Raw genomic sequence first — 27,785 nt, 5'->3', positions numbered from 1 at the left:
CGCAGGATAGAGCAGGGTTTAGAGCTGTTGTGCATAGGGTCGCTATGAGTCGGAAACGACTCGACGGCACATAACAACAACATGATTAGGCATTATTTTTATGACAATAGTCCAGAATAAAAGGTATATAGCAAAGTGGACTAGGGAGGAAGGAAATTACACAACAACAGATGAATGAATATTTTTTTAATATTAAAATGAACTGGAGATGGGGGGTCATAAGGAAAATGTGCAACAATGGATGAATGAGACCAAGAACTCTTGCAGTTGCTTGTCACCCCTTCTTCTCCAGACAGAAGATATCAAAAAGTTGCAATCAAAGATCTCTTCATCTTATTGATAATGTTATTAATAAGCCAAAATGGCTGTCCACGGGCAGCATGTCAGACCAGTTAGTTCTATCACTACAATATGCTCTGTTTGATTGCCAAGGTTGACAGCAAAGGAAATGGAATGAAGACAGCTATAGTCAATATAGTTAACATGGCAAAACCACTTAATCAGCCTCCAGTGTATATCAAAAACAATTGTGGTTACGAATCAAGAGCACAGACCCAGTATGAAGTTAAGAATGACCAGTACAAAGAGTCTCATAACAAAAGTTTACAGACTATTCCTGAACCTCCAGAAAAGGAAAAAAAAATACCACTGATTAACCCAATTACAAAATGGGCAAAACACATAGAAAGAATTTTCACAGAGGAAGATATTTGAAGGGCCAACAAACATATGAAGAAATTCACAGAATCACTAAGAATAAAAAAGATGCAAATAAAAACCACAATAAGATACAATCTCACTCCAGTAGCAGTGGCAAAGTTTAATAGGACAGCAAATAATAAATGTTGGGAGGATTATAAAATGGTATAATCACTCTAGAAGGCAGTTTGCTGCTTCCTCAAAAAGCTGAACATAGAAATTCCATATAACCCAGCTATTTCACTGCTTGGAATATACCCCAAGAAAATGAGAACTGAGGCACAGAGACTTGCACACCAATTTTCATAGCAGCATGTTTAACCATCGCAGGAACATGGAAACAGCCCACATGTCCAACCACAAATGAATGGACTGAGAAATTGTGGTACATTCACACAATGGAATACTAAGCAGCACACAGGAGCAATGACTTCATAAATTACTACCTAACTTGGTAGGGACTAGACAACATTATGCTGGACGAACTATCTCAGTATCATAAGGACAAATACTGTTATAAACCATTACTGTGGAATGAGTATAAGGATCCAAGGTGGGGGAGTGGAAACAGAGAGGTAAGGAAGGGTGGGGGAGGGGGTTAATCATAAGGTTGCACAATTTGTTGAGGGGGGATGAAGGAAACAGAAAAGATCCAGTGTGAAAAACAATGTATTCAAACTTCAGAAATAAACCAATATAAAATAAAATTAAAAATTAAATGGAATAAAGAGACAAAAAGCATAGGAGTAAAAAAAAAAAAAAAGGATGACCATTACATTGTCAAGGATAGCACGAGGCGAATAAGCTGGATTCATTAAAAAATGTATTGTCTCAGGTGCAAGAATCCTGAAACAGATCATGTCAATAATCCAAAGATATAAACAGCAGGCAATTCTTGTAAATCCTGTGGCTACTTCGGCATGTTTGTCTCCACATCGATTCTCAGGAACCCACCTGAGAATAGGACAGTGGCACAGCTAAGAAAAGAAAAAAAGAAGGGCAAGGACGAGGAAAATGGCTCCGTGTCCAGTGGTGAGACACCACCACCTCCTCCTCCACATGAAATCTGTCCTCCTCCCCATGCTGCAGAAGAAGATGGTGATGGCCGAGGAGAGGATACAGCAGAGGAAACTCAGAGAAGCAAAATCAATGAAATCAGTGACCATAAAGAAAGTTCTGACCCTTGGTGATGATTTGGAGCAGACCATTGAAGAATGAGTCAATATTTTGTTTGATTTTGTTAAGAAAGAAGAGGGAATTACTGATTCATCTGACAAAGAGATTGTTGCTGACACAGAAAAGCTAGGCGTGAATGCTATGGTCCCCTTACTTTCCTGAAGTTCTTTTTATACAGGTGCTGTTTTTTATGATTTTGTCAGAACAACAAAAAAAGCTTAATGGCACCTTCTTCATGGATTAGTGTGTGTGGTAGCAATGCATAAGGTGCAGCTCCTTTCCCAGATCTAAGATGCAGACCTTCTAGAAAGGAGGTCATCTTCAGCTGGTCAGAGGAGGCCTCTAAAAAATATGTCTCAAAAGAACTTGCCAAAGAGATCTGTGTCAAAGCACAACTATTTATAAAATGGTTGAAGGAGGCAAAAGAGGAATCTTCTGGTGATGAAGAGAAAGATGAAGATGAGAATATTAAGGTGGTGTACTCAAAGACTGCCAGTGTATCTAAAGTTGAAACTGTGAAGTCTGATAACAAGGATGATGAAGGATGGCCACATTGATATTGAAGCCATTTAAAGTGGTGGATGCAACCTAGCTTCACAGTGTGATGCTGTAAAATGCCCTGCATTATCAGTCAGAAGTGCAACATGTACGTGCAAAAACTGCAATGGCTTAACTCCATGCTACACTTAATACTAAAAATGTCCTTCTGTGAGTGGTCTGTAGTTTGAGGTACTGATGAGACATCTAAGGCATTTATACACATCTGTGTGCACATGTAGTTTACTTATGTATAGCATGCTTCTTTCTAAAAACCTAGCAGTGAACACACTGGATCACATTCATACAGTTACACAAAAATGAAGATTTGTTCTGGTCATTAAAAAAAAAAAAAGTAAATTTTCTACCCACTGACTGAGACTTGACCACAGTGCCAGGAGGGAACGTATAAGTAAAATCTTTGAGAATCCACTACCACCTTTAGCTTCTCTGCAGACATGCTCTCCAGCTGCCTCAACTGCGATCAGCATCTTTAATCATCAACAGCTGTGAGACCAACATAAGAGAAGAAGCTTAACAGACTGAATCAAGGTTTCAGCAAAGCAGAGCCTGATGGAGCCAGAAAGCCAGATGGAGTCAGGGTTTTTTAGACAAAAACCTCAACACCAAGAAAGAAGCTCAGAGAAAGCAGCACATGTCTTTTGGGGACAGAGGTGCTTGCACAAGAAATACTTTGCTGTTGACTGAGAAACTGCCTGGATTAATGAAGGGATTGTATCAGGTGTCTTAGTGGTAAAGAACTGCACTGCTAACACAAAGATAAGGGGTTCAAATCCACCAGCAGTTCTGCAGGAAAAATGTGGGCAATCTCCTCAAGAATCATTTACTACCTCTGAAAACTCATCAAAGGGTCAGCTATGGGTTGGTTCTGATTTGACGGTACACAACAAGATCTTGTTGTTGACTAAGAAGCTGTCTGAACTAATTGAGGGACTGTGTCTTTCTTGCTGTTAATCTGGCTAGGGACTGACATTTACTAAAGCTGGACTTTCACTATGTGATATCCCATCCCACCCTCAACCTGTTTCTCTGAAAATAGTGAGTAAAAAGATACTCCATAAACTGTGTGCAGTCATTTATAACAAATTTTGGACACAGTAATTAGTAGAAGTAAGTGCAGTAGAAAGTGGATGGACATGTCTGACCTTTTAGGGATCAGTTTTATACTGTCAATCTTGTTGAGGAGGGCAGTTCCTCTGTGGATTTGGCAAAGGTCAGAATTGGCCTTCTTCACATTGCTATTGTTCCTTTTATACCACCCAAAGCAACCTACAGATTCAATGTCATATTGATCACAATTCCAACAGCTTTCTTTAGAAACAGAAATATGAATCCTTAACTTTATATGGAATGGAAGAGACCCTGAATAGTTAAAATCAATGTTGAAAGAAAGATATAAAATGGGAGGGATCACACTTCCTGATTTTAAACATTCTATACAGCTACAATAAGCAACAGTATGGTATAGATATAACAATAGGCAAACAGACTAATGAAATAGAATAGAAAAAGAAGGGTGTTCTATGCATTAGTAGAAAACTAAAACTAACAAAAAGGGCTGGGGAAATTGGATTTCTACATGTGGAAAACCAAAGAGAATCCATGCTTTATACTATACATATACACACATCCAAAAAAAGTTCAAAATAGATTAACAACCTAAATGTGCAAACTAAAATCTTAACATTATCAGATAGAAAAGCAGAGGCAATGCTGTCAGGCCTAGCTCTTAACAATGGAATATTTAATATAACAATATTAGTATAAACAACAAAAGATAGTAAATGGGACCTTATAAAAGTTTAAAACTTATAAAAAATCTGTACAATAAAAGTGAAAAGACAAGGTATCAACTAAGACAGTATCTTCAGTAACAAGATATCAAGCAAGAATCCAATGACCAAACTATATAGGACTGACAACTTATAATAAAAAGGCAAGGGACAAAAGACTTAACTAGACATTTCACCAAAGAAGACACTGAAATGACCACCAAACACATGAAGAAACATTTAGCATCATTAGACAGAGGGAGGTACAAATCAAAGTCACAATTACATATTGTAACACTCTCACTAGAATGGCTAGTAGTACATCCAGGGTGCTCCACAGAACCAAGGATAGTGAGACTTTGTCTCACATATGCGGGGCATGTTATTAGGAGGAGCTAGTCTTTGGAAAAGGACTACATGCTTTGGAAAGTAGAAAGTCACCCATGGAGAGGAAGACCCTCTACAAGATAGACTGACATGAGAACTAAAAATACAGGCTTAGGAACACTTCCAATCTGCTGAACACAGAGTCAACACCTAACAGAGTTAGAGTCAGCACCTAACAAGAGAATGGCCGAAAGGGAAGGAAGATAGAATAGGAAGAAAAGGCCCCAGAAAATAACAAATGTTGGCAAGGATGAGGGGAAATTAGAACCCTTCTCCACAATGATGAAAATGCAAAGTGGTACAGCCATTGTGGAAATCTGTGGCATTTCCTAAGAAAACTAAAAAGAGAACTACCTAATCATAGGCTTACACAATTCGATGGGTGGGTGGGGTAAAGAAAATGGGAAGGATCTTTTGTGAAAAAAGAATGTATTCAAATTTTGTAAATAAATCAGAATAAATTTTTTTAAAAAAAAAGAGAACTGCCATGTAACTCAACAGTTTTACTCCTAGATAAACACACTCAAAAGGCCCTGAAAGCAAATACAAATATACACCAGTGTTTACCATAACACTCTGAACTAATAAACAAAATGTGTTACATATATACAATAAAATACTACTCAGCCTTAATACAGAGTACAATATGAATGGAGCTAGAAGAAATCGTGCTGAATAAACTAAGTCAATTACAAAAGGCTAATTATTATATGACATCCCTCCCCCACTTATATAAAAAGACAAAACTCAAAACCCACCACCACAGGGTCTATACCAACTCATAGTGACTCTGTAGGTAGTACATCTCCAGGGGGTTTCCTAGACTGTACATTCTGACAGTAGTAGAATGCCTCAGCTTTCACCTATTGAGTGGCTAGTGGCCTCAAATGGCTCAACTTTTAGTTAACAGCCTAACACTTAACACATTGTGCCATCAGGACTCCTATAAAGACAAGATAAAGAGAACAGAGTTTAATGTTGGTAACTAGGGGTGGGCAGAAGACAAAAGACAGTGGTTAACAGTGATGGAAACAATGTGTTGACAGAAAGTAGGACTGAACACCTGATTAACATAACTGCTGTCAATAAGTTGTATACTAAAAAAAGTTGAACGGATAAAAGTTGTATGATAGAAATACTGACATCAATGACAAACAAAAAATAGTAGTAGCTAAGGCTGCTTATGTTCAGTCAAAAATTCACGGGATATGGTTCCTTGGTTTAGAGGTTGAGGACATGGGTTTTGTGAGACCCAAATATATAGTCTAATGACATATTTACTATCTCTGTTCTACGCTCCTGTTCACTGTGCAGTGTTTAGGGTCTTTAAAACTTGGGAAGAGGCATGTAAGGTACAATGAGTGGTCTTTGGAGCAACAGAGAAAGATAAGAGGAGAGTGCAGAATATGTGACTACAGGGTCTCTATAAACAACTGTCTGCTTTACTATGAGATCATAAGAATTGGATGGTGCCTAGCTAGCATTTCTGAACATCCTGATCAGCATTTCTATAGAGCAATCCTGATCAAATCAAGGGTGGGGGGATACAGAACAGAATTTAAAAGTCTCTTGGACTCCACAGTTGCCAAAGCTATGAAAGTTAAATCAACTCCAAAAACTACAACCTTTGAATAGTCTTTAAACCTGAAAATGAAAATATCACTTGAAGTCATCTTAAAACCAAACAATAGTTCTGTTGTTGTAGTTTTAGATTAACAATTATGACAGTAAAAAATATATGCCTTGAACATTATGCTCTTTTAAGATATGGGATAAAAATTATAAACTTGAAAAGACTAGATAAGAACCTTTAGGGGCAGAGAATCTATATTAACAGAGGAGAAACAATCCAGACAAAGGAGGGTGAGAATGGTTGCACAACTCAAAGAATATAATCAATGTTATTAATGATATGTCAGAGAGCTGGACAATGACTAAGGAGGACAGAAGATGAATTGGTGTCTTTGAGTTGTGGTGCTGGAGAAGAGTATTGAGCACACCATAGACTGGAAGGAGAACAAATAGGTCTGTCTTGGAGAGGGTGAAACCAAGTTCTTACTTTGGAGGCAAAGATTTTAAAGCTCCATCTCACAGACTTTGGGCATGTGGCCAAGAGGAACCAGTCCTTGGAGAAGGACATCATGTTTGGAAGGGTGGAAAGACAGCACAGGATGATCCGGGATGAGATGGATTGACACTGTAACGAGGCAATGGGATTAGGAGTATCGGACTCAGTGAAACAGGCTCAGGACAGGGCAGAGTTCAGAGCTACTGTATATAGGGTCACTATGAGTCACGGGCAACTCGATGGCACATGATAACAACTGTGGAATAGTGAGTGTTTTGCAGTGTGTATTCTCAAGAACAACAACAACAAAGCAAACAAACAAAAAAACCACAAGAGAAAGGGGCAGAACATGTACGCATACTTATGAGACAAGAAAGACACCCTTCCATGGAAAGTCAATGCTATGGTCTGCTTAACCGACTATCCCTTCCTCTGAACCCTACCCATTATTTAAGGCCTAATATCTCCATCAAAGTTTTCCAGTGCCTTCTGCCTTCTCTAGACTCCACTGCTTGTACCTCTTGGCTTCTGGCAGCTATTCCATCATGTAGTTTTGACTCTGGATAGAACATTTTCTTGTATGAACTACAGCACCTACTCCCAGGAACATCAGTTTCACTTCAGGACCTACAGTGTTGACTGAGAACTGTAACCTACACACAATACAAATAGCCAAGGCTCTGTGACCTATACTTCACCCACAGCACAAGAGAGGAGAAAAGATCTGAGGGCAAGAAAGGAAGCAACACAACCCACCGCAGATACCACCTTCATTTCCTTCATGTCTCAGGCAAGAAAATCTTAACCACAAAGGTGCAAAACATTGGGAGGTGCCATCTGAACCACAAGTCCTTAATAGCCCCGGAAAGCTATAAAATACAGATTAAAGTTTCCTATGAGTCACTCCTCAACCTCTCTAAGAGTAGGGAGGGACCAACCTCAAGTACCTCTTCAGGCAAAGGCTGGCTTTGTTCTGACTCAAAGCCTTAAGTCTATGCAACGGGAGCCTTTTCCAATTCCTTCCTCCCACCTCTGTACCCAAGGGTTGAGTGAAACAGGATTGGTGTCTGTAGATTCTCATCAAATCTGCAAAGTTAACTCTACAAACCCTATTCTCCGTGAGGCGGAGTTGAAGATCAGGGTTAGACAAACTTACACCACACAGACTCTCAAGGTGATGCAGTTTCCAAAGGAAAGCCAGTCAATTCCTTCCTTTCTTGTTGCTGGGGAAGGTAGTCACATGGATATACCCACAGATTTCTGGGAAAATGCTCAAACACCTTATTTCTTGCCCTCTGTGAACCTTTGTGTAAGGAAAGATCCTGGACTATCTTCTTTCTTCTAAGCAAGCACATCCTTACTCTTCTGGAAGGGCAGTCATTTTTATGCCTATATTCTCATCCAAAATATAAACAACAAATCAAGCCCCAAAAGGTTTAAGACAAACCTAAAGAAATCTTAGTGGTGGAAGCAATTAAACACTTGGCAGCTAACCGAAAGGATGGCAGTTCAAACCCGTCCAGTGGCTCCAGAGGAGACAAGACCTTGTGGTCTGCTTCCATAAAAATATACAGCAAGTAAACCCTATGGGATAGTTCTGCTCTGTCACACGGGTTACTATCAAAAACAACTTGATGGTGGTTGTTGTTAAGTGCCGTCGAGTCGTAGGCGACTCATAGCGACCCTATGAATGAAAGTCCTTGACAGTTGCATGGCTTTCATTCTTTCTCCATGAACTTGATGGTATACAACAATAATAAGTACAGTCGATTATAAGGTCCATGTAATGAAGAGTTAGGCACCCAGCTATAGACACACATGTTAAAAGTCACAGAGCAGAGCTATGTCAAATGAGGGCTGGGGGCAAGGCAACATCCTAAATAAAAATTAGTCAGATTCTTTATTTATTTTTATCACATATTCAGAAAATTTGTATATTCCACAGCAACACTTCCCTGTTCCTCTTTCCCTCGACCCACTGACCTTACACAGAGACATCTCCAACATTTCACTCAAAAATTCCCTCACAGGACTCTAGACCTCTTGTTTCCCTTTCCTTTTATTCCAATTTTATTTCCAGTTCTGCATCACAGAAGCTCAAAAATTAGCAGTAAAGTGAAACGTCTCTTCCTAAATTCTGTATTTTAATGTCTGTGACAGATCTCTGGTGGTGTACAGCATTATGTATCAGGTTGCTAAAGGAAAGGTCTGTGGAGGCAAATAGGTCAACCGCTGGTAAAGATTTATAGCTTGAGAATTCCACTCCCAACGAAGCAGAGCCATAAGTCAGAATCAACTCAATGGTAGTGGGCTTGGTTTAGAATTAATGGCCATCAACTGATTAATAGGTAAGCAAACACAGTGCATACATACAATAGGAATTATTCAGCCATAAAGGGAAACTATATTCTGACACATGCTACAACATGCCGAACCTTAGAAACATTCTTTTGAGTGCAAGAAATCAGACACAAAAAGGACAAGTATTACAGGGACACACGCATATGAAGTTTCTAAAATGTGATAACACACAGATTATTAATCATGGAGTTGTACAATTTGATGGGGGTGATGAGGGAAATTGGAATAATCTGTTCTCAAAAACAATGTATTCAAATTTTGTAAGTAAACTAGTATTTTTTTTTTAAAAGTTTACTTAAGGTGACTGAAGGTGGAAAGGAAGAAAGAAAAGGGAGATTACTGCTAAAGGGGTATTGAGTTATCATAAGGAGACTGTAAAGATGGGAAAATTTGGACTTGGATAGGCACAGTGGTTGCACAAAATGAATTAAATTAACACCACTAAATCGGAATTGTCACTCATATTAAAAACGCTGAGATGGCAAATGTTTTGTTACAAATATTTTTACAAGAGCATGTATTAAACTGGATGAAGGGAACTGCAACATACAAAAAAGGGGTATTAAGTACATTATTAAAAGGCACAGAAAGGTATACAAGAGTTATAGACAACAAAGGTGAATACTATTACATACACAATCTGGCATTATCATTAATAATTAGTATTAATCTATGATTAGATACTCAGGCTGACAGACAAGATGAACAGGTACGCGTAGGTAAATGAGACTACACCCATGATCATACAGGTCTGGCAGATGTTATTTCTTCATAGGTATCTATACATGCTGTAAATAGATCCATATACAAGGAAGAGCAAACAGGGGAAATGATGAAAATTTCCTAACCATAACCAAACACCTTGAAAGAATGAGTAACTGGCCCTAGGAGTTGAAGACATCAAGGTCAAATGGCATAATATATTCTACAAAAACAATGTAGAAATATCCTATTTTGGTGAGTAGTGGCTGGCATCTTAAAAAAGATGGAATACTATGCAGCATGCAGGAGCAATGATTTTGAAAATCACTGCCTAACTAGGGAGGGACGGGAGAGCAATATGTTAAGTGAACTAACTCAGTCGCATAAGGACAAATACTGTATAAAACCATTACTGTAGTAAAATGTAATCATAGGGACACACAATTTGATGGATGGAGGGGTGGGTAAAAGAAATGGGAAAGATCAGGTATGAAAATCAATGTTTACAAACTTTGTATATAAACCAAAATAAAATAAAAATTTTATTAAAAAAAAAGGTTGTGAGCAGCCATCAAAGGTCCAAATCTTGATCTCTCTTAGTTTGTAGTAAAGAAGACTATTAATACAAAGGACTAAAGAATGCTATGAACTTCAGTCTCCACAACAATGAAACCAGAAACACTAGATGGTGCCCAGCTAACATTGCTGAAAGAAATCACAATACAGGAGCCCTAATAGAGTGGGAGAGAAATGTGCAACAAAACTCAAAATCATAAAACACCACCACCAAGGCTTACTGGTCTGATCAAGACTAGCAGAAGTCTTTAAACTACGTCTCTCAGTCACTTTAAAATCTAGAACTAAAATAATCCTTTCAGTAACTCAATTTTCAACCAAATAATAAACAGGCTTATGGGGTGATTCATGACACTAGGGAAGTCTGCACTCCTTAGACTAATCAACTATACAAGCACAGAAGTGTAACATTTATCCAGGGATAAAGCTCAGATCTATCCTGGAGACAGAAAACCCAGGCTGCTCCTTGGAAGCAAGGATTCTGAAGCTCCGTCTCACAAACTTTGAACATGTGGCCAGGAGGGACCAGTCCTTAGAGAAGGACATTACGCTTGGAAGGGTGGAGGGACAGCGCAGGAGAGGAAGACCCTGGATGGCATGGATTGACACAGTATCTGGGGTAATGGTGGCAAGTGTGTTGGAGACTTTCAGATTGTCTTAGGGGAGGGCAGGATTCAGGGCTATTGTGCATGGGGTCATTATGAGTCTCAGGTAACTCAATGACAAACCAAGCTCAGAAGGCAGAAAGGATATGAAAGGCTGACTAGAAAAAAGATGCACAGGGACAAAATGGGGAGTATGTGACAATGTGGAGATTATAATCAAACACACACACAAAAAAGGGGATTTCAATTATTGAATAGAAAACCAATTTGCTCTGTAAACTTTCACTCAAACTACAATAAAAAGTTAATACTTTTAAAAAAATAGTTTAGGTGCGATTCTATGCAGCTACCAATCCAAATGAGAATCTTAAAGGAACGAGTGATAAAAAATATTTCAGGATACTAATCAAAAAAATAAAAGCAGGTACCAGAATACATATTTAGCTCTCAATTTCAAGAATGGAATCACCACGTTAGTTAGACACAGTCCATCTGGTTACAAATTCAAATGCAAGGGGCAACGGCAGCCCAGGAGACCCTACTCATCTCCAAAACCACCGTTAAGAGAAGGTATCCAGCTACAATCTTATCCCAAATAGCAGAATTACTCCAAGAACCTGAAAGTTGAATATTTGATTTCAGGCTCATGTTCTTAGACAAGGAAATACAATTCTCCAAGTTACCGTTTCCTCTCTATAATGGGGATTTTATAGAGGAAGATAGAATTTCCTCTACTATAATTTGTTGTTGTGTGCCACTGAGTAGAAAGTGACCCATAGCTGACTCGCCAATGGGTTTTCAGAGACAGTTAATCGCAAGGGAAGGGACTGCCCATCCCTCTCTCACAGAGCAGCTGGTGGATTCGAACTGTGCGCCTTTGGGATTAGCAGCACAACTTCTTATCATGAGGCCACCAGAGCTTATAATGGTATCTCAGAAAGCTATTCCTTCAAATACAATTATGTGCATAAAAATTATTCTGAATTCTAATGGTGTAAGATTGGACAGCATTCCGATCTGCTATTCACAGGGTTGTTTTAAACCATACTTGACTTGACAGCACTTAACAAGTGGAAAAATGAAATACAATTACTCTTCATTCCACCTCTAGAAACACTGGAGAAGAAAACAAAAGGTCATTTATTACAGTCAGTACAAATAATAAGCTGGAAAGAGAATGACACTATCATGTTTTACTAAAAATATGAAATCATCTGAGAGAAATTTATATGGAAAAATTCAAGCCCTCAGTTGCCATCTCTCTACAAGACTTGATGGAGGTAGAGGGAGGAAGAGAGCAAGTGAAATATGGTTTCCTTGTCAACAGCTGATTTGCAGTAGGAAGGGGAGGTGATACAGGGAAATGGGGGATGACCCCCACTGCCATCTCATCAATTCTGACTTTTCTCAATCCTCTCACCAGTTTTCTGAGGTTGTATATTTTTATAGACCACCCATCTTGTGGATTCTAACTGCTTTGTTGTTGCTGTTGTATACCACAGATCGGGAACCCACCCACAGCTGACCCTCTGGTGGGTTTTCAGAGGCAGTAAATAACATAGGAGGAGAATGCCCATCCTTCTCCCACAGAGCACCTGGTGGCCTTGAACCCTGTGCCTTCTGAATTGCAGTGCAGCTTTTTGCCACTAGGCCACCAGATCTTCCTAACTTCTGGTTAGCAACCAGACAATGTAAAAGTTTACAAAAGGCAAGTTAACTGTATTATTAACTTACTTCATTATTTTTCATTCACATGGTGTTTCATATAATGAAACACAATGTATAAGAACTTTGTAAGCAAACCAATGTTGTTGTTATTGTTGTTTGGTGCCGTCGAGTTGTAGACGACTCATAGCAACCCTATGAATGAAAGGCTATGCATTGTTCATAGAGTTTCCGGAGGCAAGCCATTTTGGAAGTGGATGCCGCTCCTGCTTCCAGGCTTGTTTTAGTCAGGAAGCTCCAGCAAACACTGTCCACCATGGGTACCCATTACCATGTTTGGCACATCAGTGTCACAGTGTTCAGCATCACAGCAACCACGAGTTACCTCTGTACAGCAACGCACAGACCAGTGCTATGCCACCTAGAAGAATGTTTGACAGGAAAACAATCTGAACACGACCTGAGGGCCACAGATTAAAATCACCCACCTTCGGCTTGGTAGCATAACTTTCTGTCCAACTAGACCAACGTAGCCCTCTCTCTGTCGTCGTTGTTGTTGTTTGGTGCCTTTGAGTCACAGACGACTCATAGCGACCCTATGAACGTAAGGCCTGAGCATTGTTCATAGAGTTTCCGGAGGCAAGGCATTTTGGAAGTGGATGCCGCTCCTGCTTCCAGAAGCAAACCAACATAAAACAGTAATACTACAACTACTACTAAAAAGCTTAATCCAAGCAATCAGAAAGGTTAGTTCTTCTGTGAGAAGAGAGAGGGAGAGCAAACTCCCCACCACATTAACTGTGCCAGTGGCAGAGAGGTCACTGACTGATCTACTTCAGGTTTTATTTTCAAAAGCACAGGTAGCCAAGAGCTACCCACTTAAGAAAGAAAAATGTTTTCATTGTTTCTTCTCCCTGAAAGTTAAACCATCTAGAAAACTAGTGAATGCCGTTAGCCTCCTACACAGAAGATCAAAGCAAGCAACTGAGTTCTTTAGCATGCAAGAAGGACACAAATCTCCGTCCAAGCTTGGGCCTTTGGGGCCCTACAAGCCAGCCGTTCTCTAACTCCTCTAGCCTTGCTGTTGCCTGAAATCCTTGGACTTAGTTCAAAAGCCTGGCAGAAGTAGCAGGGGCCCCTTTTCAGGGGATGAGGCAGTAGGAAGAAAGAATACCAGCAATCTGTTTCTGTAAACATCTCAGCCTTGGAAACCCTTTGGGGTAGATCCACTCTGTCCTACTGGGCTTCTGGGAGTTGGAATTGACTTGCTGGCAATGGGTCTGGGTGTGAATTTATATTGAGCATTTACAACATGCCCAGACCTGGTAAGAAGATGGCCTATGTTCTCTTACTTCATTCTCACTTCTGTCCTTTGAGGTGAGAAGGGCAGCGTTATGTTTCCTACCATTTTATAGCGAGAGTCTAAGCACAAAGGGCATTAAGGTATTTGCTCAAAACCCCCAGTGAGTAAATCACAGAGAAAGGACTCAAACCCAGTGGGAGGACATTTACATTCTAAGGGTAGTCTCTAAAGGACAAGAGGTTTGGTGGTGTTTAGAGAAGAACATGGATGTTAACTCATTGGCCAAGACACAGTGCTGGAATGTGATGATCAAACCCACAAATAACTCTTGTGGACCTATTAAATGCTGGACACAAACAGATCTGGGCAGTAAGTATAGGAAAAAAATAGAGTTAGGAAAAGGACAAATACATTTCATCTCCTTCCAAAATATTACCACACAACTCTACCTTAAATATTTCCATCTTAAGAGAGACTTTGCAAGAATGCTAAGTTGATTCTTGGGCAACCAGGACGACAATCTGAGGGGGGAAATCATTCCCTTTGACCTCAGAATTAGATTGATGCTGCAGACAAGAAAGGAGGAGAAATATATTGCCTTCCTCCTGGAGCAAAAGCATTTTAATTATCAGCTAAGAGCCTAGCAGAGCCATAAAACCAGCCAGCTGTCCCATTCAATCAGGCCAAAGGCCACAGCAATAGACCAGTGAGGCTGCAGAGCTGGGCCCAGAGGGAGAGGAGGCCCAGCCTTTCCCAGAAAGGCCCAAGAGAACTCAGGGGGTGGTGAGGACTGAGTCCTGTCTACAGCTTCAGCTGAAAAAAATCTGCCCATTTCAGATTTGGGGAGGGCAAAACTACACCTGGATGGCTTGGGAGAGTGCAGTTTAGAGATGCCTCAAATCTTCACATCATTTTACAAAGGAAACTCAACCGCATATTGTGTACACCTAAAATAGCAAAGAACAGAAAGAAGGTTCTAAGCTACTCTTCAAAGGGAGAGAGGGAAAGTGAAGGCCAACTTATACAAAAAAAGCAGGGGTTGGTGTGGTGTGTGCTCATATTGCATGCCATCTTAAAACAACACTGCTCTTTTCTGTGTTGTGTACCTTTCACTGATGAGAGTCACTGAGTGACCACATGCCCACTGTCAGGGGCTTGAGAAGCAGCAAGGTCTCAATCGAAATCCACTCTGCCTGAAACCAAGCCAATGTTTTCAGTGACCACCACAACGCCCACACGGTTGCCGCCAAGTCGATTCTGACTCACGGTGATTCCACGAGCGCAGAACAGAACCGTGTTCTATAAAGTCTCCAAGACTGTGACCTACCAGGAGCAGACTGCCAGGCCTTTCTTCCATGAAGCCTCTGTGTAGGTTCAAACTGCCAACCTTCTGGTTACTTGCCAAGTGCTTAACCATTGTACCACTCAGTGACTCCTTTCACTAATGGAAACTAAACCTGTTGTTGTTGCGGCAACTGAGACTCACAGGGACCCTGAATGACAGGGTTGATCCCCTTTCCAAGTCTGTAAACTTTATGGAAGCCGAATACCACATCCTCTCCTGTAGAGGGGCCGGTGGGCTCAAACCAACCACCTTCTCTTAGATTCCAAAAGCTTAACCACTGTACCACCAGACCACTTTTCCAACTGTCCATCAAACAAAACAACCAAACACACTGCCATTGAGTCACTTTAAATTCATGGCAACCCTGCAGGACAGGGCAGAACTGCCCCAGAGGGTCTCCGAGGCTGTAAATCTTCCCTAGTGGAGCAACTGGTGGTTTTGAACCGCAGGCACTGGAGTTGGCAGTGCTACTCCTTGCCACTAAGCCACCAGAGCTCCCTCCAAGGCTGTAAATCTCCATGCAAGCGGACTACCTCATCTTTCTCCCACAGAGCTGCTAGTGGGTTCAAACCAAAGAACTTCCACTTGGCAGATGAATGCTTAATCATAGCACCACCAGGCTACCACCTCATTGACCAGAGTGGTCAGCAAAACAACTTAATGAAGAAAACGTCTTCTTCTCAAGCCAAAGCCTCTGCATTTCCTACAGAGAGCAAAAGGTCCTGGATAAGTTAAGTCAGGCAGGAAAAGGGCTTGTAAAGCCACCGTGCTGAAGATGACTAGTTTTCTGTCTGACTGTTCCAGCAGAGTGGGCCACACAGCGCTTCCGGTGATGCTGTCAGTGAGCTGAAATACAAGACATGGAATTAAAACCACCTAAGCTGTCCTGAGCCTCAACCGAAAAGGCCCAGTGCTGATTCAGAAGAGTGAGCAGAAGCAAAGTGAAATCCTGCAAATCTAAGCAGCAGCCCAGCTCTGAGATCAGGCTGCCCCCAGCTCAGCTCCAAGGGCAGACGGTGGCAGTCAGCTAACTGCATCCTGCCTCCAGGACAAAGGCTGTCCTTGGCTTATTGTGAACCTTGTCATAATTCATGTGACCAGAGCATCTTCTTTCAGCAAGGCCATCTGTCACAGTCTAGGCAGCAATGGGGGAAGGGAGCACCTGTGGGCTCCTGACAACTAATTCTCCACTAAAGCACCTGGCAATGAGTCCCGTTCAGGAGCCCCAGCTCCAGGCACACTGAACATTATTAATACACAGATCCAGACAGCACTGTCATCACCTGCCCTCAAACAAGACATCTATATTTGACATCACTCACCCCTAAGGGGTCCTGGTGGTGCAGGGCTTTAGGAAAAAGGTTAGCAATTCAAAACCACCAGCCACCTCTTAGGAGAAAAAAAGACAGTAAAGATCTTCCCTGTAAAGATTTATAATCTCAGAAACCTGGTACAAATCACCATGAGTTGGAAACAACTCAAAGGCAGAGGATTCACGCTAACAGCAGTCCTAGAAAGTCTTGGCCAAACCTCTCACTTTACAGATAAGTCACTTGCAATCCAGAAAGATGACCAGTTTTACCCTAAGCTGTCCAGCTAGTCAATGCCAGAGGTGGCACTCAGGCCAGTGTTCCTTCCATTGCACTGAATCAAAACCGTCATTGGCATCAAGTCAGTTCTGCCTCATGGTGACCCCAGGGGCTCAGCGCAGAACTATGCTGCATAGGGTTTGCGTGGCTGTGACCTTTCAGAAGCAGGAAGCCAGGCCTTACTCTCAAGGCACCTCTGGGTGGGTTCCAAAGAGCAGCCACCTTTCAGCAGGCAAGTGTTGAACTGCACCACGCAGCAGCTCCTTCCCACCTCTAGCACAGATGTCCATCGGAAGAAGTTCTCTGAAGGTGGCTAATCCCTAACTTTCTTGGAGTCTTAGATTAAGAACAGCTAAGGACACTGTGAGTCACAGCTGAGTTGATGGCAGTCAATTTTTTTTTAAAAAAAATGAACCTATATATATTTTTTACACAGACTGTAGAGAATTCACAGACAGCTATATGAAGAATCTTGGCTTTATGAGAGGAACAGAGTGATAGAAGTGCAGAAGAACGGCGTGGTGGGGGCATCTAGCTCCTCTAACTTCACAACGGGGTGGAGAATCAGCACCAGTGTTGATCTAGAGTTGATCCCAGTCAAAGGAAGGTTAGCCATGCTCATCCCGCCAACTTCTGGACACTCCTGATATCAACCTTCCCTCTCTTGGTATTCTCAACTCTGCAATGTCACTGCAATGGACAGAGAACTCACAGGTGATACTAGTGTGGAGTTTATTACAGATGCAACAGGCTCAATTCTGGTTCATGCATGACTCAGGATATAGTTCTTCAATAGGGACATGATTATAGCCAGACTCTTCCCAAGCCTTTTGGGCCTTGGCCTTTTGGCATCTCAGGCTTCTTGGGCCAACCTGACCTCTGTCCTGCTCAGACAAGCACTAAAAAGCTCTTTAGCTCTGCCAAAAATTTCCCAGGGACACACTACTCTGCCAGTAAGTCTTGGCCTGAAGGCATTCAGCTTTCTCACTGTGGGTCAGCAAACCTAGCTCCAGTCAACAACCACCGAGAGGCACCCCATGACACCAGGAAGCCTTCTGCCAGCTCTCAATTAGTAACACTTAGGTGAAAAGGCAGAGGGTGAGCTGGCCTTTGAGAGGCCAAAGAACCAGGGAGCAGTAGCTGAAGAGGCATGGAACATAGGAAGCAGATCTGCCTCCATTTCAAAGGGCAGGATTATGACCCTGGGGGTCTCAAAAGTTCTCAACATGTAGGTTCATGGCTTGTGGGGGTCTCAGGATGGGACCACAGTTTCCTATGTTACAGAATTGAATCTCTGACAACTTAGTTCTGAAATGTGAGGCTGTAGTTAAGATGAGGCTGCCACCCAGAGCTGAGGAGGCAGGACTGCTGAGCCCGCGGGGCAAAACACTGGTCTGCTGGAACCAAGGGCTTGAGGTTGACACTCAGGTAGTGTGGAAGTATTCTGTATGAAGGCAGGACATGAATTTGGGGGCCAAAATTCACTGGTGGCAAGATTTGAGGGAGACTGGAGCAAGACCCTGATGAGAGCGCGATGGTGGAGAGACTGTGGCATTGCTGTGAAGAAACTGTGGCAAGGTGTAAGCAGAGGTGTCCTGAGATTAAGGCCAGAGGGAAAAAATTTTCACTGTTCTTGCTGCATGCTTAAAGGAGAAGTTGAAAATTTTTAACTGCTCTGAGGCAAACTGTGCTGGGTGATTTGGATTTGACTGCTGAACTGAGACCAGAACCTGGACTAATTGAAGTATTGTGCCTTGGAACTTGGGCTAAAATCTGGACTTGTTTTGAGTGATACTCTTTGTCTTCTCCACTCTCTAGCCTACTCCTCTCATATACCCCATTCTCTGTACCACAACTGTAAGTCTGTGAGTCAGCAGCCAATAAACAAACCTGTAGTTGGTGAGGCTCCAGAGGCACCATGGGGCTGGGCTCTAGGTTCTTTATCTGCTCTCTGCTGTGGGGAAGTGAGAGACTGTGCTATTCTGACTCCCTCTGGCCCTCTCAGAGAGCCATTCACAGTCCTGTGCCCCCACACCCCACTTTCTGCTCTTCAGATAGGGACTAAAGAATAGAATGTCAGCAGTCATCTCCCACTGGCATAATGGCTTCCCTCAGACCCCTGATGAAGCCAAAGATGGTCAAAAAGAGGACCAAGAGGTTCATCCAGCACCAGTCAGACTTATGTCAAAATTAAGCTTAATTGGTGCAAGCCCAGAGGCATCGACAATAGGGTTCGGAGAAGGTTTAAGGGCCAGATCTTGATGCCCAGCATTGGTTACGGGAGCAACAAGAAGACAAAGCACATGTTGACCAGTGGCTCCCACAAATGCCTAGTCCACAATGTCAAGGAGCTGGAGGTGCTGCTGACGTGCCACAAATCTTCCTGTACTGAGACTGCACACAGTGTTTCCTCCAAGAACCACAAAGCCATTGTGGAAAGAGCAGCCCGGCTGGCCGTCAGAGTCACCAATCCCAACACCAGGCGGTGCAGTGAAGAAAATGAATAGGAAGCTTGTTTGCACCTTTTATCTGTGCTAAAGAAACCATAAAAACTGACAAAAAAGACTAGAATGTCATGAGTTGAATTGTGTTCTCCTAAAATATATCATCAACTTGAATAAAGCAAGATTCTCCATGTTTTCGATGTAATTTAAATTCAGGCTTTGGGAGCCCTGGTGGCCTAAACGTAAGAAGCTGCACTGCAAACTCAAGGTCATGCAGTTCAAATCCACCAGCTGCTCCATGGGAGAAGAAGGGACAATTCTGAAAACCTGCTGGAAGTCAAACAACAACTACAAAACATTTATCGACTTGTGTCAACTTGGGTGTTTTAGATCTAACAGTATAAAGGAGCAGTTAGGAAATGCTACCCTGTGATATGATAAGCCAGTCAGTTGTAAAGAGATTAAGAATAAGCTGCAACACCTTTAAACCAGTCACAGCCCTGACAACATAAATGGGAGGCTTCCTGGGTAGCTTGTGATACATTTTGTCTTAAAAGAAATAAAAAAGAAAACCACCATGGAACGACAACCATCATGGGAGAAAAAAAAAGTGCTGAGAGCAAAGTGCATCCTTGAGGCCCACACCCTATAAGGAGGAACTTCCTGAATTCAGGGAAAGATTGATGGTAAGACACATGGAGCTATCCAATGAATGCCAAATCTGCAGATGCCAAAAGGAGGCCAGCACTGTTCCCCTCAAGTGTGAAACAACAGGAAGTTCCCCCTGTGCAGCCGGCACCCTGAATGTGGATTTCTGGCCTCCTGGACTGTAAGAGAATCAATGTGTTGGTCAAAACTCTTCACTTGTGCTATTTCTCTTATAGCAGCAGCACTAGGATAACTAAGGTGTCTCCACAGACACGCTCAAGCACAGACCTTGACCCTAAGAACGAAGAGGAACACAGGGAGCCCACAAGAGGTGGCCACTAAGTAGTCATGTACAGGGAAAAGGAAAACTTACTTAACTCTCAAGACAATAAGACTCATTTCAAAAGAAACAAAGGCAAAGGAAACCTAACAAGTCATTTGAAAATCAGAGCCCATACATCTTACCATGCCATTCTTACAGTGAACAAGACCTATACCCTAAGCTGTTATTTCCAGGCTAAGATCTCAATCGCAGTCCAGAAGGTTTGACCAAGATTCACCATCCCGTTGCTCTAACACAGGTCTTACAGGGAAACACTGGTGCTTCAATGGTAGAATTTTCATCTTGCAATAGGTAAACCAATGTCCAACCAGCACATCTCAAGCAGAGGAGCCATCTGCCTATCAGTGGAGGTCTGCATGTTGCTATATCACTGAACAAGTTTCAGGGAAGCTTCCAGACTACACTGGGCTTGATGCTCTAGTTAGAAAAATCTGTCAATAAAAACTCAACAACAGTCCAATCCACAATGAGCATGTCTCAAGTCAGGAAAAGAGCCAACAGCACTTAACAGTAACAAGGCGGCACTCCCATTCCTGAGCTCAATGTCCGACTAAAACAGTTCTGAGGGTAGGCTAAGGGGAATAGGGCTGTAACCAAACAGGAAGGAGATTTAAGCAGCTATCCAGAGGAAGAGATAAGAAGATACTCTAAACAAAAGTCCTGCAGAGATCAATTTCTCCCCTGAATCCTGCATCTTCTTCAAATGGTCCCCCCACGGGAAAGGATGGTGGCCAAGAGAATCCACAGGGAACGTCAAAAGATCTACTAGCCTCCAAGCAGTCATGCTGTCATGACCACCAGCTGCTCTCTCAGCCTGAGACTCACCCACCCCACCTACCTGGCCACTTTGTTAACTCCCCATGACTCCTTTAGATGCGGAAACAAATGCAGAAACAAATTTCCTTAGGAAACCCTTCTCCCTCACCCCTACTGACGCCTGTCCCTTCCTCAGTCAGTCTCTCAGCACTGAGCATCTTCTCCTGCCGCCCACCCCACCGTCATGACTTCCTATTTTTGTATGATTTTGTTTTGATTAAGAGCTGGCTCACAGATCTGACTGGGAGTTCCTGACAGCAGAACTGTGGCTGTCTGCTTGCTGTTTTATTGCCAACACCAACCATTCAAGCTGGCACATTTAAAAAAAACAAAAACCAACAACACCCAAAAAAAGTGGTAACAACTTACCTATCCACTGAAAGGTGAATGGTGAATCAATACAAAATGGAGGTGTATCTATTGATGCTGTTTTAGATGCTGTCAAGTAGACTACAAACAGACAGAAACCTTGCCCTATCCTGTGCCATCTCCTGCTCTGTCATCCTGAGTCCACTGTTGCAGTCACTATGTCAATCCATCTTCCTCTCTTTTACTGACTCGCCCCTCTTCTGAGCATTATGTCTTTTTCCATGGACTGACAGCTCCTGACAACATGTCCATAGTATGTGAAATAAAATCTCATCATCCTTGCCTCTAAGTAGTACTCTGGCTGTACTTCCTCCAAGACAGATTTTTTTATTTGTTCTTTTGGCAGTCCATGGGATAGTCAATCCTCTTCACCACGGCCACAGTTCAAAGGCAGCAACTACTCTTTGGTCCTCCTTACTAACTGTTCAACTTTGACATGCACATGAAGCAAATGAAAATACCATGGCATGGGTCAGATGCACCTTAGTCTTTAAACTGATATCCTTGTTCTTTAATACACAACCCATAGAAGAGAATAGGAACTCTGATGACCCAGTGGTAAGAAGCTGCACTACAATCCCAAAGGCATGTGATTGGAATCCACCAGCTGCTCCATGGGAGAAGGACAGGCAATCGTACCCCCCTGTGATTTATTGCTTCTGAAAAGGCTGGATGGGTCAGCTAGGCGTCAAATTCAACATAATAGCAAACATAAAGAATACAGGCTAGAATAGTATCCAGTCATACAGAGAAATGCATGCTATGATATGAATGATCCCTGAAAACATTCTGTTAAATGAAGTCAGTCACACACAAAAGAGCAAATACTGTAGAATCTCATGTACATGAAACAGGCAAATACACTGCAGGGAGTTGTGCTACGCGGTAATCTAAAGGTCGAGCCTCTCTAGCAGTTTGAAGCCACCGCTACTCAGAAGAGAGATGGGCCCTCTCATCCCTTGTGATTTAGAGCCTCAGAAACCCAGTGGATGGTCAGCTATCAGTTCCAATTAGAAAGCAATGAGGTAGTGGTCAAAGCTTAGTAGTGGTATCAGAATTACCAGGGAGAGGGGATCACCTGGGGCACACTGCGATTCTGTTAATGTAGAATAATTTGGAAAAGGATAATGGTAATGATTATATAATATAATGAATATAATCAGTGTGACTGAATTATACATGCACTGTTGAATTAGCAAGCGTTTTAAGTATTTTACCATAACACACACACACACACACACACACACACACACACACAATCTCTACGTAGAAATGGCCACAAAGACTTGTGAAGAAGTGAGGAAAGCAAGGTTCTCAGTCACAGTCAACATTAAAGCACTGACAGACATAAAAAGTCAGACTTCCTGGTTTCTTCTGCTGAGTCATGTTCACCTGACCATCCACTTCAAGTCAGCTTTAATCACTGGTGCATTTATTTTGGCTTGCAGACATATCTCTACATTCTTGAAAAATGCAACCCGTCCACTGAACACAATAATCTGGGACCCACTTGATGACTGCTAGATAACCTTAGGTAAAGTCTCCTGCGACCAAAGACACACTTGATTCCTGGCCAACTTATAAGTTTCTGCCAGAAAAAAAAGGCTCAATACATGCCCACCATTCCCCAACTCTCTGTGACTACTGGGAACGTGTAGGGGGGGAAATCCACAAAGTGAAGAAATGAGGAGAATAACAGGGAGAGAGGTTCAGAAGGACCTGAGGCAGGAAGAACCTCATTTGGGAGTATATTCACAAGGTATCTCCATAAATCAGGTGTTTACCTCTTGAAAAGGAATTGGGATTGGGCTGCCTCCCAGATCAACCCTAAGAATATTTTATGTGAGCTCTGGTGGCCTAGTGGATAAGAAATTGAGCTACGAACTCAAAGGCAAGTAGTTTGAATCTATCAGTTGTTCTGCAGGAGAAAAGTGAGCAATCTCCTCTCATCAGAAGTATGCTATTGTTGTTAAGTGTCATCGAGGCGATTCATAGCATCCCTATGAACGAAAGTCCTCAGCACCTGTGTGACTTTCATCCTTTCTCCAGGTTCACAGGGTTCCCGGAGGCAAGCTATTTCAGAAGTGGATGTCACTCCTGCTTCCAAGCTTGTTTTAATCGGGGAGCTCCACCAAACACTGTCCACTATGCATAACCATTATCACATGTGACACATCAGTGTTACAGTGTTCAGCTTCACAGCAACCACGAGTTAACTCTGTACAGCAAGTGGACACACCAGGACTGTATGACCTAGGAGAATGTTTGACAAAAATCATCAGTTGTATAGCTTCTGAAACATATGCTGGAGGATCAGTTACGAGTCAGTTCCAACTCGATGGCCGTGAGTGAGTCAGTGAGTGAGTGAGAGGCAGAAGTTCTTCCACAGCTATTGTCATCATTTTCTGTTGTTGTTCTTGTCTGCTGGCTATTGTCAAGCAAATCTCTGACTGTACAACAGATTGAAGCCCTGTCAGACTTGTGCCAGCTCCATGCTCAGATGAAGATAAGACAAGTGCAGGTGATTTTCAGGACCACCAGGCTCCTTTCTTCCTATTCCTTCTTAGTCTGGAAGCTTTGCAGAAATCTATTTAGCAACACACGCCTCTACTGACAGATGGTGGTGTCTGAGGCACTGGCTGGAATGGAAGCTAGGTTTCCTACATGGAAGGTGACAATTCTGCCACAAAATCACCAATGACTTATCATCCTTTTTTAGGGAGGTCATTTTTGCCACATTATTGTTGACCAGGGAACCAATGTCATAGCTGCCTCATCTACAAGCAGGAATGTGTTTTATCAGTGTGGCGGAACAAGGGCTTGAGAGAAAGTAAGGTCCCATGGACTAGTGGACAACAAACTCTCAGCCAGGATGATGCTAAGCAGGTAACCCTCAAGGGGCTTTGACCTGCACTTGAAGTAGCCCTAGTAGCACAGTGTATAATGTGTTGACCTGCGAACCAGAAAACTAACAGTTCGAATCCACCAGCCACTTTGCAGGAGAAAGATGGATGGTGTCTTATCCCTGCAAAGCTTCAGAAATGGAATGGAATGTTGCTAAAAGCTGAACTCAACTTGGCAGTGTGTATCTGTAGCTAACTCAGGTTCACTCTCACGCTCAGATGACTGCAACTGGCTAGAGGCCAAGGAAAGAAGTTCTGTTCTCTTCACACTCCAAGAGAGTGCAGCAGCTTAAGCTTCCTGACTGGGTGAGAGTCCAGAGAAGGTTAGAGACAGACACAAAGAACCCTGACCTCAGAATTGAGGGGAAACTCCAAAGCTCTTATGTCGTGGATGGGCCGACCAAACAACTCAACACAGCTAGAATGGGCACTGTGAGGAGGACCAGACAGAACTGACAAGTTGGGAACAAAATGAACACTGAGGTTGGACAGAACAAACCATGGTGGACTGAGGCATCATCATGTACTGACCTGCTCCGGTTGCACCTGGCAGCCAGGCAACAGCAGTGGTGACATCAGCCAGTCACAGTTAGGCAGGGCTGGCGTCCGGAAAGGTGCTGAGAGAGGGGCAGAAGCATTTGAGGTTGGTCATGAACACATCGTTAAAATGCCAGGCTCAGGCATCCAAATCGCAAGTTGGATTCAGACAAGTCAGAAGGATCAAAGGTCAAGCAAGGGATTATAACAAGGAAGAAAGGCAACTTCCAGGCAAATAAGGCACGAGCGACATCCAAGGATAAGAAAAAGGGATTTTCACATTTTGAGGTGCTATCAGTAGACCAAATCAAGCAATAATCCATTCACTCATTTGTTCATTCTTTCTAGATACATTTATTGGGGCCCTAATATGCACATGGATAGAGCCCACAGATGGATAAAATTATTACATGCTCAGCATTTAAGTACTTTATAGTGAAAGAATAACTATGACACACTGACAAGTGGCAGAAGGGGAAAACATGCGACAAGCAGTATGCCTATTAGGGTACTAGCTGGAGGTGGGAGATCCTGAATGATACAAAAGGCTAACATGCTCAGCTTCTAACCTAGGAATGGATGTTTGAAACCACCTAGAAGCACTTCAGAAGAAAGATCTGGTGATGTATTTCCAAAGATTCACAGTCACTGAAAGCCCTGTGGAGCACAGATATTGAGGTCACAATTCAGAACTGAGGCAACAGCAACTTGTATTTCACTGCGAAAACAAATATATATGAGAAAAACTGAAAAGGCACACATTGATTTTCCCTATATAATTTTCAATGTTTCCTAAGAGGAGAAAAGAGGTTATTTAATAGTAAAATAAAAATATTAATTGCATTTTCACCTTGGACAAGCTTTTGGTTTTCCAGAGCTTTTCATATTATCTCATTTTTACACCAACTTAACTTTTAAGAGGCACTATTAATTTCACTTTAATGGCATTCTGCCCAACACCTTCAAGTCAAAATATCCACTAAACAAAGTCCTCAATCTATTTACTTGTCCCCAAAAAGGGGGACTCTTCCACTAAAAAACCATCTTTCCCTAGCACCAGCAATCAAGTAGCTAATTTCTCCTGACTTGATGGAGTAGAAACATAGATCACTTTTTATAGCCAGAGACTTTTTACAAGTATTTAAATACAGTATTTAAATTAATGATATCATGTGTTAAAGTAGCATAAATTATTAGCTAAATCGGGGGTTTAAGCTACAATTGCTGGACTGACTAAACTTTCTTGGCTGTATAAAATGAAATGCTAAGGTAAGAGTTCTTCTCACTGCACATTCTACGTTAAGACTCTATGGTAAGACCACTAGCTGCTTCACCCAGCAACCATATAAGTCCCTTTTCCTTAGTACAGACCCTGATTATAAGACCCAGACACTAAGTTGAGCTTATTGCCACCCAGAATAAAACATTCTTTTTCCAAGACACCTTTGCAGCTAACTGTGGCTCCTTGGTATGCTAGCAAATGAATGCAAGGAGATGTGTTATATTGGTCTTCAGGGGAAATAGAAATCCATTAAGACAGAAGCTGCACCCCCTTCCTGCTCTTCGAATTTCCTATCTTCTTCAAGCCTGTGATTTGGATCAGAGGACTTTTACTTTAGCAGTCATCCTGGATTATTCAGAGTCAATTCAGAGATGATGGAAGCCATGTACTAGGATGATGGAGTGAAAAATGGGAGGTGAGCTCCTGATGATACGTAGAACCCTTCTATAATCTTCCAGACTATTTTTTTTAAATTTTATTTTAGTATAGTGTGGTGTCAGAAACCCTGAAAATTGGCTTTTCTATCCACTGCATTAGCTCCCATTGGGGGAGTGGTCTCCAGCTACCTTAACTGCAGACACATGATTTTGCAGATCATCAACAGCTATAGGACAAATGTAAGCAAGCGCTTTCCACACTGAGAAAATGATGGTGGAGAGAGTGTAAAGAGACTGTGGCACTGCTGAGAAAAGACTAAAGCAAGGTATAACCAGAGGAACCCTGGAGATGGAGCCACAGTTAAAGGTTTTGTTTGCTGGATGATTGAAGGAAAAGCTGACTTGTAATTGCTCTAAGATAAAGTTTGCTGGATGATTAAGAAAATCAGGCGTGCATTTATGCTGATGAACTGAATCTGGAACTTTCACTTGTTGACTACAAAGCAATCTAAACTAACTGAGGAGCTGCGTGTTGCTGTTAATCTGGTTTGAGATTGCTGGACTAAACCTGGACTTGCATTGTATGATATTCTCTGTCTCTCCTATTCCTCAATCTATTTCCCTAATAAACTCAACAACTGTGAGTCTGTGAGTCAAGTTGCAATGAGCATTGGACCAACTGATTGGTAAAAACAGATGCAGGAGCATGTAAGCTGGCATATCTGACCATATTGCTAAGTGTCTGGTACTACGGATGTTACTGATGGGGACAGGTCCCCTTTAGAAAGCCGGTAGAAGTCAGATCCAGCAACTCCCACAATGCATCTACTCATTTCCCATAGGGTTAAACGTATTTAACAAAAAAAATTATGATTTTTATTTTTTACACTTTTAAAAAAATTATATTGGTTTGCTTACAAAGTTTATATACATTGTATTTCACGCTATTCTTCACTCACATTGTGTTTTGTAAAATTGATCACTATTGGACTATGCCCATCTTTACCCTGTCTTTTCAGGTCCCTGCCAGATTCTTCTCATTTCCTTCACCTCCTCCCTGTACCCGCCAAATTGTGCAACCCTGTGATTTTGCCACTACCGATCCTCACCCCTCTGATCCCACCCCTCCCCCCGCTGGAGTCCCCACACACGTTTTACTAGTTATCCTTCTATTTTTACAACAATGATCTTATGCAGTATTTGTCCTTATGGGACTTTTTTTAACCCTTTTAAAGTATATAATTCAGTGTCATTAATTAT

General features: G+C 42.0%; 1 protein-coding gene and 1 pseudogene across 1 annotated transcript in view; one reads left to right on the top strand and one right to left on the bottom strand.

Moving 5' to 3' along the window:
- MAP3K9 (mitogen-activated protein kinase kinase kinase 9) overlaps positions 1–27,785 on the bottom strand; it is a 135,453-nt gene that overhangs the window by 79,760 nt on the left and 27,908 nt on the right. The window lies entirely within an intron of this gene.
- Positions 1,521–2,448, top strand: LOC102859251 (annotated as a pseudogene).

The sequence above is a fragment of the Elephantulus edwardii genome, unplaced genomic scaffold (genome assembly GCF_000299155.1).
Source record: "Elephantulus edwardii isolate Elephantulus edwardi_28Jun2011 unplaced genomic scaffold, EleEdw1.0 scaffold00037, whole genome shotgun sequence".
Lineage (NCBI taxonomy): Eukaryota > Metazoa > Chordata > Mammalia > Macroscelidea > Macroscelididae > Elephantulus > Elephantulus edwardii.
This window is presented reverse-complemented; position numbering and strand designations above follow the sequence as displayed.